Source organism: Mesoplodon densirostris, chromosome 7 (genome assembly GCF_025265405.1).
Source record: "Mesoplodon densirostris isolate mMesDen1 chromosome 7, mMesDen1 primary haplotype, whole genome shotgun sequence".
In the NCBI taxonomy this organism is placed as follows: Eukaryota; Metazoa; Chordata; class Mammalia; order Artiodactyla; family Ziphiidae; genus Mesoplodon; species Mesoplodon densirostris.
In genome coordinates this window covers 8532876-8543756 of record NC_082667.1, presented here as the reverse complement: position 1 = coordinate 8543756, position 10881 = coordinate 8532876, and positions in this window count along the sequence as shown.

Genomic DNA, 10881 nt, shown 5'->3' with positions numbered 1-10881 from the left:
TGTGCCGGGTCTTAGTTGAGGCATGTGGGATCTTTGTTGTGGCATGTGGGATCTTTTTTTAGTTGCGGCATGCATGCGGGATCTAGTTCTCTGACCAGGGGTCGAACCCGGGTCCCCTGCATTGGGAGCGTGGAGTCTTAGCCACTGGACCACTATGGGAGTCCCAATTCCTTGCTATTTTAAACAGTGATGCAATGAACATCCTTGTACCTGTCAAATATTCGCTCACCTGTCCAAATATTTCCTTAGGATACATTTCCTAGAAGGGGAATTAATGGGCTAAAGGATGTGCCCATGTGTGCACATTTTAAAGTCTTTCCATATATATGATCAAAGTGCCCTTCAGAAAGATCCTACCATTTTACGTGACTTTCAGCAGCACGGGCAAGATCCAAGCCGCGCTGCCTCCTTGAAAATGAAAGGACGCGTCTCACCAGCCGAGTGAGTCCTTGCCAGCCTGCCAGCCTGCCAGAGTTTTTCTCGGCAGAGTTCCTGGAGGTCACCAGGGGGGCCCTTCTCTCCTCTGCCTGGAGTCTGGCTGGGCTGTGATGGTGGGGGGACATGAGGCCCCAGAGCAGGATGGTGGGGAGCTCCTCCCTCTCTCCTCTCCATGCAGGGATGGGCGGGGACATCTGTGTGGAGAAGGTGGCAGTGAACCCCACGGAGTCCCAGGGAGTTGGCGTGCAGTGAGGGCAGGCGGGGTGTGGCTGGGACACCTGGGAGCCGAGCCATGCGATTGTCAAGTCATTCACCCGGGCCGGGACTCCACTGCCGCTTGAGTGAAGCGGGGCTAGAACAGCACCCACCACGGAGAGCTGTGGGGTGTCCGGCAGGGCCCCTGGCAAGACACTGGGCACACTGTGAGCCCTCCACAAACAGCAGCTTAACTGAAAAGCAATTAAGAGAACCCAGGGAAAATGAGGATCTGCTCAGGCACGCCCACGACAGGGACCCATGTCCCGGCAGGACAGTGGGGATGCTCTCCCCACCCTCCAGTCTCCCTAGCCCCTGCCCAACAGCCCCCAAGGCCCTCCTTACAGCTTCCACCAGGGCTGATGGTGTCCCTGCCTCCCCCTGGTGTGGGGACCAGATGGGGCCCCCTCCCCTGCAGAGTCTGGCTCTCAGCTTTCCCGACTGCCGTGCTGTCAGCAGCTTGAGAACAAACCAACCAGCTGGGCGTGGGTGGGGGTTTGGAACATACCCGCGTGCGTGTGAGTACACGAATGTGTGTGCATGTGAGGACATACGTGTGTGAGCATGAGGATGTGTGTGCACTGAGAGTGTGTGAACATGTGCAAGTGTGTCTGCACAGGTGTGTGGCTGTGTGTGTGTTGTGCACCATGAATGTGTTGTGAGTGTGTTTGAGTGTGAGTGAGCTTGTGTGAGCGTGAATGTGTATGCATGTGAGCAAAATGTGTGTTGTGTGAGTTGACTGAGTATATGTGAGTGAGCATGAACATATGAGTGTGTGTGTGTGCGAGTGTGAGTGTGCTCTCACCGGGCTTTCGGAGGGAGGCACATAGCCTCAGGGTAGAAGCTTTGCAGCAACTACCTTATTCTTCCTGTTTATCACCCACCCCCCACCCCTCCCCACCCCGACCCCGAGCGAGCGGGATGGATGGTCTCATGGTCCTGGTTGGGGCTGCAGAGGTGAGCTCTTGAGCACACACGGGTCTCAGAGCTTCTGGGAGCCTCACTGCCTGACTCCAAAGCCCAGCTCCACCAATTCTTACGTGGGTCACCTTGGGCAAATTACTGAACCTCTCTACGCCTCAGTAGCCTTATCCGTGAAATGGGGACAACGATACTGGCTACCTCATGGGCTCGTGGTGGGGATTAGATGGGGTGAAACACACAAAGCCCATGGAGCACCTCCCAAGTGTCACTAAATGCTAATGATGGAGCAGAGTGGGGGCTGGGGAGTCAGCAGAGGGCAGAGGCGTCTCTGGGGGCGAGGCAGGGAGGTCGCTGCCATCCAAGCCAGAGACCCAGGTTGGCTCCCACAGGACAGGGCGTACCTGCCTGTGAGTGTGGTCTTGCACCACATCTTTCTTGAAAGAAAACCCTTGCTTCCTTGCTTAAAGGGCACATGGAGTCCAGACAGCTGTTCTTTTCAGATTTCTGAAAACCTCAAAGGTAAGGACTTTTCAGCAGGAAAGGCAAGGAGACTGACTTCAGTAAGGTGCATCTCCCAGCAGTGCCTGCATTTGGCAGCTGCCCTGCTGGTGCCGGGGCAGGTGGGTGGGCGGTACCTGGCCGGGCTTTGCTGGGGGTGGTATGCAGACAGCAGTCACCAGGCCAGGGCCTCTGGGACCCTTCTGCTTCCCGTCTGCTCCCCTCTTGGACCCTCCACACCCGCTGACTCTCCCTGGGGCTCAGGAGACAGTCATGTGCAGAGAGAGACTCTGGGATGCCGGAAACTGCCTGCTGAGTGGCAGCCTGAGATGCCCCGTCCCCTGGGAGGAGGCTGGGGTGGGTTCCTGGGCCCTCTGTGTTCAGCTGAATCTGAATTTCTGGGGTTGGGTCTTGGAATCTGCCTTTGTAACAAGCTTCCCTGATGCACGTTCAGTGTTTAGAGCCACGGATCTCACCAAACCCCTAAACTTTCCTGATGGAAAGACCAAGGCACATGGAGGGGAAGGAACTCAGCCACAGTCACAGGGCTGCAGAAGGGCAAAGCTGGGTCTCCTGATGCTCCCAGCTGGAGTTTTCCGCCTCATTGGGCCTGCTTTCTGTAACGTGGAATTTTCTGTAGGGACACAGATCCAATTTTATGGCAGGAGCTCTCAGAAACCAGTATCCTCTGCCAGAAATTCAGGCCATCACCACTCTACTGGAAGGAGGGTAGTCTGTGGGGTAGGGGCGTCTGCCATGCCCCCTGCCCCCATCCTCTGTGTGTTGTTTTCCTGCCCGTTGGGGACCAACAGGCCCTACTCACTGACAGATGTTCCAGAAAACCTGTCACAAGGCAGGCTTCTGGGAGGATGCTGGACACAGAAGAGAATCGGGAGAAGCTGCCCTTGAGCCTATGAGTCCAGATGGGCAATGCTGGGTCAGCAGTGGGGAGTCACAGACAACAAGCAGACTCCGCAGCTTGGCGCCCCTTAAGCTTACCCACAGGGGCCGCCATGTCCTGCTTCTCCCCCGCCTGAGGCTTGAAGGTTCACACCAGAAGGTTCTTCTTCTTGGAGGGAACCAGATCCAGACGTGGTGTCTTTTGTTTTCTGGGTTTTTTTGGGCCGTGCACGTAGCACGCGGGATCTTAGTTCCCCAACCAGGGATCAAACCCATGCCCCCTGCAGTGGAAGGGTGGAGTCCTAACCACTAGACCGCCAGGGAAGTCCAGGTGGCGGTGTCTTTTGTTGCCTGTGGAAAGAGGAGACACTTTCTGGATACGTCCTCTATCACCGACAAGGATAATAGTGATGTTGAACCAATTTATTGAGACTTATGTGCCAAGCCCTGTGTTAAAACCTTCTGTGCCATACAGAACAACTCAATACTCTTGTTATCACTATTGTTGTTAGACAAATAATAGTAATTACTGATGTTTTGGGCACTTGCCCTGTACTAGGAGCCAGGCACTGGGCCAAGTACTGTGCATGGATGAGTTCATTTCATGAATAGGTCTTGCATTATTATTATCTGGTACTGTTCCCTTTTTATGGATGAGGAAAGTGAGGCTCAGAGAAATAAATAGTCCAGTCACACAACCACAACCAGGGGTGCGGGCCCAGAACCCAGGTCTCTCCACTAAGCTCTTAATCATAATGTTAAACTGTCTCCCAAAGTTATCTCCTACCTTTAAGACGGTTCCCCCTAACAGATGTGTGTTTATCTGCTTCCCTCTGCTAAAAGTTTTAGCTTTTCTTTGCACCTAAGGTCTGGGTCTTGCCTCAACTTGTAGAGCCTGAAGCGCCATGAATGCCAGCTCTGGACTTTCTTTGTTGGAGGCAGACGCGCCAACTCAAAAAGGCAGACACGTCAGCGGCCCTTTCAGCAACAAATCACGCCAGTCACCATGTGACACTGCGGTGTCCCTCATCATAGCTCAGTTTTCCATTCTGATCACCAACTTTGTACCACAATGTGAAGACTGTGGTCTGGAAAGACTAGAAACAGGGTCCTTGAGTAGGTCGTTTCAAGGAGAAGAGCAAACAACACGAACAAAAGATGGATGAGGAGGAACAAGTTCTGAAAAAGTATAGGAAACAAAGACCCTGAGGTCCTAGTAAACCACTAGCTGAGCGTTAGTAGGTTCGCTGCTGTTTTAAATGCTTACCTAGCAGTGGAATATGGTAGTAGAGTTGTTAAGGTGAGCACCACAAAACAGTGTCCCATCTCAGGTGTAGAATGGACTGAGAATACCCAACATGGCCTCTTTTTTTTTTTTTTTTTCGGTACGTGGGCCTCTCACTGCCGTGGCCTCTCCCGTTGCGGAGCACAGGCTCCGGATGCTCAGGCTCAGCGGCCATGGCTCACGGGCCCAGCCGCTCCGCGGCATGTGGGATCCTCCCGGACCGGGGCACGAACCCGTGTCCCCTGCATCGGCAGGCAGACTCTCAACCACTGCGCCACCAGGGAAGCCCACGGCCTCTTTTTTGATGCCATAATCACTGTTTATGGACTTGTATTATTCTCAACTGTGGCCCTCCGCAAGAAACCAGGTGAGAAATTAGTTTGAGGCTCTATTCCCTTACTTTCATTTAACTCTCAAAAAAGTATGTCCAGGGCTGATATTTGTTTATCCAAAATCCACACCCCTGTCTTCCTTAGCAACAGAAAGCTTATAGTGTTGGGTGTGTCCATGGGATTTTTATAATGCCACATTTCCTTGCCTCTCAGAAGGAGGCCAATAAGATGTAAGCAAAAGTTATTGGGTGAGGTTTCTGGGAATGCTCTTTAAAGCAGGATCACTTAGCTGGGAGGCCTGCCCTTTTGCCCTTACCCCTTTCCACTCCCTGCGGCCTGGAATGTGGATGTGATATCTGGAGCTGCAGTGACTATCTTGGGATCATGAGGTGACCTCAGGGATGGGAGCCTCATGTTAATGATGGCTGAGAGCAGGATAGGAGAGCCTGGGTCATGGATGGCTATGGAGCTGTTGTATTAACCCCGGACTGGCTGCCTCTAGACTTCTTTTTACCTGAGAGAAAAATTTAACCTCTATCTTATTCTAGCTGCTGTTATTTTGGTTCTTTACTTACAGCCAGGTGCAATTCTGATACCAATTTCCTACCTCTATTCATGAATAAAGAGGAGTCTGATGTGGATGTAGCAGGGTGTCCCTGGGGTGTGTATACCGGGAGGCACAGCCTACACTTTGCAGGCCTGGGGGCTTGTGTTGCCCTGGTCCTCTTTGTAGGAGTGGACACACATGTGGTTTCCTCTCTCAGGATTGGAAGGGGAGAATGAAAGCGTTTGGTGCAGAAGTGCCCAGCGAGAGGAGGGGCAGGCAAGAAGAGTGGAACGTGAGGAGTAAGGTGGGGAGGGCTTGGGGCTAGAGACCTGTGGAGCTGCTTCTGTGAGAGGTGGCGAGCCTCTGGGCCCAGGCACTGTCCCCTCCAGGCCTGGGTGACAAAGAACAGGACAGCTCTGGGGAGGGCACGAAGCCTTGCACTTCTGCCCCCAGCTCCAGCCTGACCTGGCTCTGAGCAGCCCTGCATCACGGAAATGGTGGAGGGCAGCCCTGATGGCTGGCAGAGGGTGGCTGCTTTCCTGGAGGGCGGGTCAGCAGAGCAGGGGACGCAGATTGGATGAGGCCAGGGAGGAAGACAAGTTTGGGCTTGTACCCGAGCACACAGGAAACACCCGAGAAGGCTCTGAGGTGGGCCGTGGTCCTGCAAGTGTGCAGCTGGGCGCTAAGATGCTTGGCAATTTAGACGTGGGTATGGAAGAGACTTCATTTATAGCCTCAGACAGCTGAGTGGGTTCTACACGGAGCTGGAATCTGATGAGCTTAATTAACATCATAAATCCTGCCAGGCTCCCAACGTGGTAGCCTCCTTTTTACCTGGTGGAGACTTACCCCTTTGCAAAGCTGGTTTCAGCAACTGTTCCATAAAGATCCTTGAAGTTCACAGCCCTCTTTGCTGTCTTGGAGCCCACACCAAATTTTCTTAGTCTGTCCTGTATTTGCTTATTCAATCAGCAATTCAACCGAATGTATTTAAAGGTATAAAACAACTTTCTTTCTTTCTTTTTTTTTTTTTTTTTTGCAGTAAGTGGGCCTCTCACTGTTGTGGCCTCTCCCGCTGCGGAGCACAGGCTCTGGACGCGCAGGCTCAGCGGCCATGACTCACGGGCCCAGCCACTCCGCGGCATGTGGGATCTTCCTGGACCGGGGCACGAACCCGTGTCCCCTGCATCGGCAGGCGGACTCTCAACAACTGCGCCACCAGGGAAGCCCCAACTTTCATTTTTAAAGCAAAAACTTCTACCTCAGTCCAAGCAGCCCTGTCTGGCTTACCGTTAGCCAAAGGATTCCATCCTCAGAAACATCCGTTTGCCAATTGATGATCATAATAAGGGTCTGAAACACGCAGCGAGGGTCAGAAGTATAACAGCCAACCTCTCTGCAGTTCATAAAGCCTGGTCTCTCCTCTGAGTTATTTTAATGCTCATTTTATAGACGGAGAATCTAAGGTGGGGTCTTGCTTATGATGCTGTGGGCGGTGATTGGTCTCTACCAATTAGAAAAAAATAAATTAGAGCTTTTAGTTTTTATCATGTTCCACCACCCTCCAAACTATTAGCATCAAAGGAAAATGGGCTCACTATTAGCCAAAATATTTGTTTAAATACAATAAAAGTGCTACTGATCTATGAGCAGCCACTCTGAACCTGGCCCAGCACCAAGTGCCTTGGATATGTGATTTCATTTAACACGTACAGCTTACTCAGCGTCCTTGCCTCCCACTACACCATCTTTAAAAAGCCCGACTTTCTTGTAGGCGTCCATTCTGTCCCTCCACAGCCCAAGCCCATTCTAGGTCACGCCTTGACCAAAGTCACAGTGCATGTAATACCCACTCCCGTGTTTCCACCAGCCATGGCCAAGGAAGCACAGAGCCCCAGCGCTGTCTAGAGCCCATAGACGACGTTATGTCCATTAACAAAAAGTCCCATGCAGGCAGGTGTGTGTAGCTGGCAGAGGGAGTGGGCTCAGCGATGGCAGAGGTTCCAAGGAAGCCTGGCCCAGCTGTGGGACGGGACGTGGGCACTGGCCAGCACAGAAGCCTGGAGCTCCAGCAGGTAGCTGACAGGCAGGAGTGGGGCTGGGTTCCTTCCACTGCGCGCGGCCCATCCTCAGGTGTGATGGGCAGGTCCCTGGATGGTGTTGGGATTTCCGAGGGGGTGGGGTTCTTCATTTAGCAGCCTTCAGTGGGTGCTGCTGAGGGACCTTCCTGTGGCCTGCAGGGGGCAGGGCAAGGATGGGAGAGAGGACTTGGCTGGGAGGAGGGGGAATGTCGGTAGGTGGCCATGGAGCCTGGCGGGCTTTGTGCCTCGGTGTCCTGGCTGGAGCTAAGGGGACGCAAGGGAGGGCCCAGAGGAGAAGGCAGAGGCCAATTCACACACCAGGCCTGCGTTTTGGTTCAGCGGGCTCCGAAAATTCATGTCATGGGTAGAGCCTCAGCTTGGAGACATCAGGCTGACTCTCCACTGCTCCCAGCAGGAGGTGGAGTGTCCTCAGCTGGAAAGTAGTGGCAAACTGCCTTAAATGAGCTCTTTGCAAATTGTGTTCCTTAAAGTTCAAGGTATTTGTAAGAAATAATAGATGTTCTGTAAAAAGCTTTTGTCATCCCCTGTCTACTTTGCCCCTTCTTGGAAAGTCATGAAGTTCATTAGTATATTCAAAGCTCTGAGAAGACCTGCATCCCAAAGCCTGTTTGACTCAAGGATTCCCCCACCCCCCACCCCACCCCCGACTCCCAGGAATACCTGTGGAGTACCAGGGTTCCCTGGAATGTGGTCTGGGAAACTGCAGTGGATGTGGCTCACTCTGAGGCTGGACATTCTTTTGGGAACAGACCAGGCTTGTCACGGGAGGTGATTTATGGGCTGGAGAGCCAATTCATTAATCTGCAGGGCAGCTCTCTCTGTCCACCTAATCAGTCGATGGCAGCAATTTGCCCAAGGCGGTCCCTCTTGGCTGGGGAATTGAATGCAGAGGCCAGCAATGGCTTGGAAGTTGCCTGGGGGAACTTGAGGAGGAGAAAGGGGGTCGGCATTCTTGGCAAAGTCTGTTTCTCTCCAGGCAGGCAGTGGCTAAACAGACCCTTCGTGGTAGGGTTTTCCTACATCTCTTTCCTCAGGTGGCACCATCTGGGAACCTCATGGTGACCTGAAGGCAAATAGCAGTAAGAGCACCTGCTGTATGTCATGCACCTTACAGATGTCATCTGCTTTCAGCCTGTAGTTGGTCTCATGGAGCCCCAGTTACAGGTGGGAAAACTGAGGACAGGGAGGTTTCATCTTTTGCAGCATGGGTCAGGACTGAGGCTCAAGCCAGGCCTGTTGTACCTCAAGCCTTGTGTGCACCACCATCCTGTGCTGCTCAGGCCCTGGCCAGCCCTCCCCCTCCCCCTACAAGCCTGGGAGACCAGCCTTTCCTTTTATTTATTTATTTTAAAATTTAATCTATTTATTTATTTATTTTTGGCTGCATTGGGTCTTCGTTGCTGTGCACGGGTTTTCTCTAGTTGCGGTGAGCGGGGGCTACTCTTCGTTGCGGTGCGCGGGCTTCTCATTGCGGTGGCTTCTCTTGTTGTGGAGCACGGCTCTAGGCACATGGGCTTCAGTAGTTGCAGCACGTGGGCTCAATAGTTGTGGTTTGCAGACTCTAGAGCGCAGGCTCAGTAGTCGTGGCGCACGGGCTTAGTTGTTCTCTGGCATGTGGGATCTTCCCGGCCCAGGGCTAGAACCCCAGTCCCCTGCATTGGCAGGCAGATTCTTAACCACTGCTCCACCAGGGAAATCCCCCAGCCCTTCCTTTTAAAGCAGTAGCCACCACTCTGCTTCTTAGGATTTCTTTTTGGGAGAGAAACTGTTATCCCAGAACTCTTGCTGCTGTGTGGTTCTTGCAGGTCACTGGGTGATGGGGCGGACAGAGGGTCCCAAATCTCAGGCAGGTCTCAGAAAGTTCATCCCTATCGGGTTCCTGATTTCCTTTCAGGGGCCGTTTTCAGAGCCTTACCTCTGTAGTGCTGGGCACTGCTGGGTCTGGGGGATTCTCAAAACCTGCACACTTCATCCCTTGAGTCTCCCTGCAGGATGGGACCTTTGGGTCAACACCCTCCCAGGTTGTTTCTGTTTCCAAAAAATCAGACACCCATTCAACAATAGAATCCTTTCTTGGGTTGGAGGTTGGAGGCTGGGGGCTGGGATAGAGAAGCGAACAAGATGGACGTGGTCCTTGACTCAGGGGTTGCTAGTCTGGTGGGGAGACAAAGACAGCAGCTGAGAGGGCAGCAGGGAAGTGGTACCAGGGAGAACTAAGAGGGAGGCACCTGACCTCACCCACGGGCTGGAAGGGATTCTTCTGGGTGTAAGTACCTGGGAGGCTAGAGGCCCAGGCAGCAGAAATGGGGGCTCCAGGACCCAGGGCAAAATCACACACAGGACCTGCCTGCTGAGGCCACCGCTGAACACCGGGCACCACGTCTGGCCCCGCTATAGCCTCTGGCTCTGTGCCCGAGGTGCCACCCTGACCCTGCAGCCCCTACTGTCCCTGAAGTTGGACACTGTGGTCAGAACTGGCTCTCCACTGTCCCACACTCTTCCCCACCTGCCGCTGCGAAGCTTATGGGATCTTAGTTCCCCGACCAGAGATTGAACCTGGGCCATGGCAGTGAAAGCGCTGAGTCCTAACCACTGGACCACCAGGGAATTCCCAGTCTCTCTTTTTGATTAAAGCCACCTTAGTGGGTGTGCAGTGGTATCTCATTGTGGTTTTGTTTTGCATTTCCCTAATGACTAATGATGTTGAGCATCTTTTCATGTACTTATTGGTCATTTGTATATCTTCTTTGGAGAAATGTCAATTCAGAGCCTTTGAGCATTTTTTTTTTTTTTTTTTGCGGTACACGGGCCTCCCACTGTTGTGGCCTCTCCCATTGTGGAGCACAGGCTCTGGACACGCAGGTTCAGCGGCCATGGCTCACGGGCCCAGCCGCTCCGTGGCATGTGAGATCCTCCTGGACCGGGGCATGAACCCGTGTCCCCTGCATTGGCAGGCGGACTCTCAACCACTGCGCCACCAGGGAAGCCCTGGAGGTCAAATTTACAATTTAGGTAGCAGAATTTTCAGATGGGGTGGTGACTGAACTGGAGGAGAAATTAGCGTGTCCTGGAGATGGAGGGTGTGCTTGCCTCGTTACCGAGTCTAAGCTCGTACTGCTCACCGCAGACGGGCCAATAATAGGAGAGAGTTGCTGGGGCAAGGACTAGAGACTTTATTCAGAAAGCCAGCGAACTGAGATGATGCGGGGCTCGTGCCCCAAAGAACCGTCTTGCCTGAGTTAGAATTCAGGCTCTGTTTATACTAAAAGGGGAAGGGAGTAAAGTCAAACACTTCCTGGTTCCCATCAGCCTCTGGACAGACGGGATGTGTTCATTCCTTCCTCCCTGCAGTCATTCATGGGCAACGTCCCTTCAGTGATGAACTTGTAATAGAATACAAAAGGTTCTTCCTTATTACAGCCTCCTGGGATGAACGCACGGACTGTTGGGACTTTCATCTTCCCATTTGGGGGAGAGGGTGGGATGGTCTTTGTGTGAAGGATCATTTCATCTTGTTATGTTACCACAGAGTAATTTTTGTTGTTGTACGGAAGTACAAGTGTGAACAGAGGGTGTATATGGATGCCGAGTAGGCAAAGG